Below are 7,528 nucleotides of genomic sequence, written 5' to 3' on the forward strand. Positions count from 1 at the left end.
AGGTTTCATAGAAAGACATGAAGAGGAAATGTCACCTTTATGAATTGGCAACCCATGGCCTGAGACCAGTCCATGTCCCAATAAACTCTGGAACCAAAGACGTTAAAAACATCAGATTTGGAGTTAAAATTGTGGCTATAAGATGAGAGAGCAAATTTCAGTTTCCCAGCATGGCAAAGGAATATCTGAGGTGGTAGGAAATCTCGTTTTTGTCTGTAGCACTACTGATTGATTCAACGCTTGCAGGCATTGCATATTTTTAGCAATAGAGCCACTGCACTTGGAGGTTGACAGAACTTTCATGAAGAAAAATGCCATTGTCAGTTTATTGTCCTTCAGTTTCCTGACATCCCCTAAAGAAAACAATCAGGTATTTGTGGAGACATTGGTGATTACTGGAATAGCATTTTTCACATGATCAGTACTAGGGAGTTTCTACCCTGATAATCATACTATGATATTCTCTTTGGTCAAGAGGCAAAACCTATAAAAGTCAATGTATTTTCTTCATCATCTTCATTAGAATTTAAACCAGGCCACTGTTTAAAACATGGAATGAGGGGATATGGATAACTCTGTGATCCTGTGCATACGGGGGTTAATTGAAATGGATATTTTGCAAGTCACATCATCTTTACTGGAATCTATTTGGTGGATATTTGAAATTCATAAGAATGTTAGATGAAAAGTCAGCGCTTCTCATGAATGGCTCATTAATTGGAAAGGTGTCTAAGGTCAGCAATGATCACAGTTAGCCCAGCCAAACTGGGCTTTTCTTTGCATTTTAGCAATTTACTACTGCCAAAAGCCGAATATTGAATTAACCGAGCACAGACTCATATTGATGGGATTCCTCTCACCTTATTCAGGAATGGAATTCCATCCTTCCTATTTTTCATGCCTTCAATGTGTGTATCTGCATCTGAAAAATCATCTTAGACATTGTTCAGGCAAGATGGAAAGCAATGGGGAATTTTATCTATTTTAGCTGCCTTTGCTAAAGTGAGAATGAAACAAAAGGACTCAGGATGGTTACACTATCCACTGAGTTCAAAGTGAGCCTCCATTGAGTTCAGAGCCTGGACAAATAGAAGAAAAACTGATATTTACTTTGTAGATGACAGCATATGGCCAAATTAAGGCTGCTGTTAGCCCAGGGTCACTGTGTGGCCAAAAGGAGCAGGCACAATGAGTAGGAGATTCCTCCAACACACTCAGGATGTGAGGATCTCCTCCCCTCAGGAGTGTGCTGCTCTGAATTATGGTAAAAGGCGCCACCTCACTCTTCCCTTTGATGACAGGAGGAGACAGGCTTTTAGTCCTGGCACTGTGAGAACTCCACTTCCCCTCCCTTTGCCCATGGGATAGGGTAGCAGGCAGTCCATCCACAAGCTAAGGGACCTCAGCCTCTTTATCACACATAAACCTAAAAATGGCCAGTCTTAGGCAGGTGGCTTTGGATGCAAATTTTTGCTGTTCAGGCCACTGCAGTCTCTTATTTCTTTGTGTCCTTGTGTGGTTAATGGTGTGTCTCCACTTGCCAAGAGGAGAAAGATGGGCTTTGGCTTTTCTCTGTGTGGTGCATCTTTCCATGGTAGGCATTCCCTGTCTCACCTCCTGGCTCCACAGGGGCACACCTCTGCTGTCCTCTGCTCCAGTGGAGGGAGGATGAATGATAACCATGTTCCCATCAGGTGTCTTGGTGTCTTCATGGTGTTCTTGAATCTGCCTTGTTCCTATTTTCTGTTGAATCATAACTGCTGATGCAACATCTGCTAAAACATGTGCTTGAGGGAAGGTGACTTCTGCAGTTATTTTCTTAAATTTAGGTGGCAAATGTCCAAAAAGCTGTAGATGCACGTGAAGGACTTAGTTATAGCTGGAGTAAGGACTGACCTCATCCTCTGGGCTAAAATCCTTTGCTCTGTCACTTAAGAGAACAGACCAATATGGGAACACAACAAAATTAAATCTGTTGTATTGCACTAAATATCTTTGTTAAACATTGTATCCAAAGATACTTCAGACTTGAGCACAGACTTTCAAATGTTTGGATTGGGCTGTATGATAATTATCCCCTCTATGGCAATTATAATTTCTTGGTGGCATTTCAGTCCCAGGATATAGACTACCACACTAGAACAGCAAATATTCAAAAGCAGGTACATACTTCTGGGGAAAAAGTCCTTAGACAGCTATACAAAATAATTTGACATGTGGTTTAGGAATACACTGACTGACAAAGAACTGAAAAAGGGGAAATTTTTTCACTTTGTGTATTTTGGACAAGCTAGAGCTTTTAGCAAAACTGGCTGCTGAAAAAGACAATTTGAAAAAGCATAAAAATCAATAACCAGGAAAACCTCCTGATTTAAACATTTTCTTTTACAGTATATTTCAATTAAATAAATTATGAAAACACATATAGGTCTTCCTAGAGGAATAGTTGGATGAAAAGTCAGATCTTTAACCTGCTTTTGCTATAAAGATTAAATGGTTTTCACCCTGTGTCTCATATTCTCATCCTTCAAGAGGAAACAGCTTTTGAACCTCTCAGAAAGGAAACCCATTACCTACAAATGAGCACAGCAAATGTTTGAGCTCAGCTTCCATCAAGGTGATGCATACATGTACCCCAGGGTTACCCATCACTTACCAGGCAAAGGAAACAAGGCTCTAGGGATTTGGATTTTGCCATATCCATTTGCAAAATTGCTTTTCTTGAGCGGGTGAAGGGGAAGATGGCAAGATTCTGCTTGCAGTAGTTGGGTTCAGCATTGGATTTAATTTAATCCAATATGTTACTGTTGAAGAAGAAGGAAGCATAATGGCTGCAATACAATGGCTTGCCACATTAGGTCTGTGTTTTGTTCAGGTCCACCTGGTGGTTAACTGTAAATTGGTTTTGAGGCACTTTAGTAAATGGATAAATGAGCTACAAGTTTTAAACCAGAATTGTTGCAGTACAGTTTTGTTAGATCCCAAGGGGTGAGGATGATGCCATTACACTGCAGTGCTATTACACTGTGTTTTATGTTCCCTGTGAGACCTAACAAATGATTAGTGGAGCTGAGATCCCAGTCACCATTAAATATGATAGCATGTTTTACTGGTGAAATGAAAAATTAATGCCACTGTTTTTTGCAACAAGTCGATTCATATGCTTTAAACCCAGATCATGTTCAAGGAAATATACTAATAACGACAAGCCATTAGCTGATAATTGCTGAACGGTACATTTAGGTTCAATGTCATTTAGTTCAGTGGATCAACCTCAATAATAGACTTGGGGTAACACTCGGGGTGTGGTGTGGGTGCTCTGGATGTACCTGCTGGGGTGAAATGCCCTGGGATGTCCCTCACAGCCCCTGGGGGCTCTGCTCCCCACCCTGGCTGTCCCTTGCTGGGCAGGTGCTGTGTCTCCATTCCAGGGGAGGACACTTGTCCCAGCCTGGGCAGGTGGTGATGACACAGGGCAGTACCAACACAGGTGCTGCACTTTTCACTGGAAGGTGTCCCTTCCCCATTACACATTTCCAGGCTTCTTCTTCTCTTTTATTCAGCCTGATCCTGGCTGTGCTGTCAATGTCTTTGCTCTTTAGAGTTTATATGTGGAGATAAGAAACTGGGAATGGAGCCACCCCGTGGAGACTGAAGGGTCCCTTGTCCTGCACTAGGAACTGAGTGGGTCCTTCCCCAGAGGGGCTTAACTGGGGACATGGCAGTGTGTGACAGGATTGAATGCTTCGTGGTGGCAGCTGCTGCAGGAGAGTTTCCCAGCTTTGCAGGGAGAGAGGAGGAATGCATACAGCACATCCATACATCAAGGACTCTTTTCCACTCCAGACCTTCTGTTTGCTTATTTATCTGAAAAAAACCGGAATAGTTTGCCATATCTGGAGACCTCTGGAGGCCTCCCAACAACTGCATGCTATACAAATACTTCAAGCTATGAAGTTCCTTGCTCTAAAATGACCTCTTTTTCCAAATGCAGCCTTATCTTGTCTCACACAGCAGCAAAGTGCATCTGTGCCCAAATACCTCTTTCTCTGTCAGCCAGACTGCCACCCCCGCTGCAGTTGTGTGGAGCATATCCCCAGTATTGCTGGCATGGAAGCTAGAAATACTCCAGATTTATAACAAGTTATCAGAAGTGTTTATAATAAATGTGGGTAATCACATCTGAACACAGCAATTCATTCCTGTGCTAACTCCTGGGATTACACCTGGGATAAATTTAAACTATTATTTATTGTATGAGTGTTAGCAACCCAGCACAGTAACTGAGATTGCGCCTGGGGATCCAGATTGAAAAGATGTATGTCATTTTCTTGTCCCCTGCCTGTTTCTCATATTGTTCATAGATGGATGTCTCTGCTAGAAATTAACAGTGAAGCTGACGACTTTGTTTTTATTGAGCTGAACAAGTCAAACAACTTGTTTTCTCTTCTCAGAAGGTTTATTTTGGCCTGTCTTGAGACTGAGAATTAAACCTTGCAGCTGTTCCTAGTATTGATAATCAAAAGCACAAAAGAGACCATTTCAAAGTCATGAAACAGTATCACAAATTCTGATTTTTTTTTACAGAAGAAAAGGTCTCCTAAGTATTTTTTAACTTCTGAATGTTTTGGGTCCAAGGAATACACAATATTTGTTTCTTATGAAATAGCTTCTGCTAGGCATGTGGGAAACACATGAAAAACAGAGGTGGTTTGATATTTCCATACTGTCACCATTCTTGTAGCTGGAGGTTTGTAATAAATGTCAAATATAGCAAGAGTTTTAAGAATGTCAGGGTAGATAACACAGCTTGAATAGCAAGAGACTCAAAGGGAGCAGTGCTAACTTTTGTCTTAATAATTCTAAAGAAACAATGTTCTGTTGGGAACACTGTGTTTTCTGAGCTGAGTACTTCTCATTTTTTGAGGTTATAAGTAGCAGTTTCTTAGTTAATTGCATTCCCTGGTAATTGGGGTCAGAGAACCACAGAATGTTTTGGGTTGGATGGGACCTTAAAGCTCATCTCATTCCAATCCTCTGCCAGGGCCAGGGCCACCTTCCACTAGCCCAGGCTGCTCCAAGCCTCATCCAGCCTGGCCTTGGACACCCAGGGATGGCGCAGGAATTGATCACCACTGCCAACAAAACACACCTTGCTGTAAGCCCTCCTTGCAGGTTATTTCTATTTTTCTCTTCAGTTAGCATTTAACTGAGGAGTACTCTGAGATGTACTCTCTGCTCAGAGTTTGTCCCTTTCCGTTTGTTTTATTTTATTGCTGTGGAAGAGTTTAGTAATATTTACCTTTCTTTATACTTATAGGCTAATCACAGGAAAGAATAGTTTTATTTATCAAAGGCATTCTCTTATTTCACTGCTCCTCGGAAGAGCTTACTGTGCTGTCATCTTTGAACTTGAGCTCAAAAAAAGCCAGAAAAAAAACAACAAAAATCCCCAAAAACTCAGAAAACCCCTAACTCCCCACCCTGCCCCCCCTCCAAAAAAAGAGCCACCAGAAAAAGGGGGGCTCAAAATAGTCCTATGACACTCTGAATGTATCACCACCACACTTAAGTGTCTTCCTTTCAGACAGATTTTGAATGTGGTTATTTAAGTAGAGACCTATTTCTTCCTGCTCTTATAAGTAAGAATGTTTGGAAAAAAATGGGAAGAAGGCTGGGAAAGGGTCTGTTTGTATCTGTCTGTGTGGAGAGAAGAAGCAGGCACAGAGATGTGAAGCTTTTTGAAAAGAGGAAGACTTAAAGGAGAACATGGTTACTTTTATCTACCCAAGCTTCTAATGAGCCATGCATGACATCCCACTGATTGGAAGTGCAGCCACAGGACATTGAGGATATTCAAGCAGCAAGTTTTATATTTTCTAAAATCCTCCCAATTCAGCTATTTCTTTGCACCTGGCACTGAATCACAGAATTTCTTGTGATGGTTTTGGAGTCACACCCCATCCTAACAGAGATGCTGAGGAGTTACAGATGACTTGCCAGGGGAGGGGACATTTTAGGATATCAGGGAAGTGGTAAACACATAAATAACCTTTCCCACCTCTTGCGACATGTCTGTGTGCCCTGCCTTGGGCAGAGAGAGAGACAGAGAACAGTAAGTCATTCTGCCCTCACTCCTCCCAGAGGAGAAACACCTTAGTGTCTCTCTCTGATGGGCTTGATGGGAACATTTTCTTCACTTCCCAGCAAGAGTGACCCTGTCAGAAGCATGGGAGATGGAATTTGTGAGGAAATAATTTCCAAGGCTGCTGAAATCCACCAGCATCACTTCCGAGCGCAGCCTGTCCCCTCACCTGGTCTCAGGTGCCTGTAGCTCCTTTGCCTGTCTATTTCAGAATGCTCCCATGGAGGCAGCACATCCCAGCCTTCCTTGCTGGGCCTGGCTTGCAGCACAGCACAGAGGGCACTCCTCGTGGCAGAGGTGACAATCCTGTGTCACCAGGGGTGTCACAGCTGGTGCTTGCTGCTGGTGTGTGCAGCCAGTCTATAAAACATGTGCTGCTCACCTGCTTTAATTTCTCACACCTGGGGATCAAAGAGTGCCACCTTAACTGCAGAAATGGTGACACATTGCAGGGACAGACTTCATTGTCTGGCTAGATTAATATCAGCTCAGAATGCTTTGGGAAGGAGAAAAAAAATAGAATAAACCAGGGTGACTTTCATTGCTTGGCTGTCAGTGTGGCATTGGGAGATTGTATGGAGCTGCTATTGAAGGTCAGTACTACCCAGGGACATGCTGAAATGACTATTTAGTAATAAAAGTAGAGGAATTCTTGGGGTAATTTTAATTGCTCCATATATGGCATGGCTGCATCTCAACCTTGAATTCTACTTTTTTATTCTGTATCATAAAAAAAGATGTAATAGACAGAGAAATTGTTCAGGGAAAGGTGATTGAAAAGGGCTAAAGAAATGAAAGGTTTTCTTTTGGGATCTGGCCACTATGGTATTTTTAGACTGGCCACACAGAAAACACTAATTTAAAAAATAAAGGTTGTGTACAAAGAGCAACTGGAGTGAATGATCTTACTAATGTTATCCAGATGGTCAAACCTGGGACCTTATTAATCTACCAAAGTTTTAATGTGGATAATGGCAAATTGCTATTTATAATTGCATTATTCCTTCCAAAAAAACACTCAACAAACTTAAACCCAAATTATCCTACCACGGATGATGCTGGCCTCAGATGTAATGTTCACTGTGCGGTGAATCCCTGATTTATTCGCTTCCACAGCTCCTCTGCAGCTTGTGCAGACTAAGGACCAAGGTGCAAGACTGTCTTCTTTATTTAACTGTAACACTTTTTACTTCAGAGGGATGGATGGACAGCACTGTCCTTCCAAAAGTGGACTGATACCATTTAGGTTTCTTTTCGAGACCTCTAACTCTGGCTTGTAGAAGTTGCCTCAGCTCCTTTGATATCTGTGGTAAGGCGCTGATTTTTATTACATGATATCCTGGTATTCTTTTGTTCAACAGCTCTTTTTAATTTTTTTTATCT

The sequence above is a fragment of the Zonotrichia leucophrys genome, chromosome 3 (assembly GCF_028769735.1).
Source record: "Zonotrichia leucophrys gambelii isolate GWCS_2022_RI chromosome 3, RI_Zleu_2.0, whole genome shotgun sequence".
Taxonomy (NCBI): Eukaryota; Metazoa; Chordata; class Aves; order Passeriformes; family Passerellidae; genus Zonotrichia; species Zonotrichia leucophrys.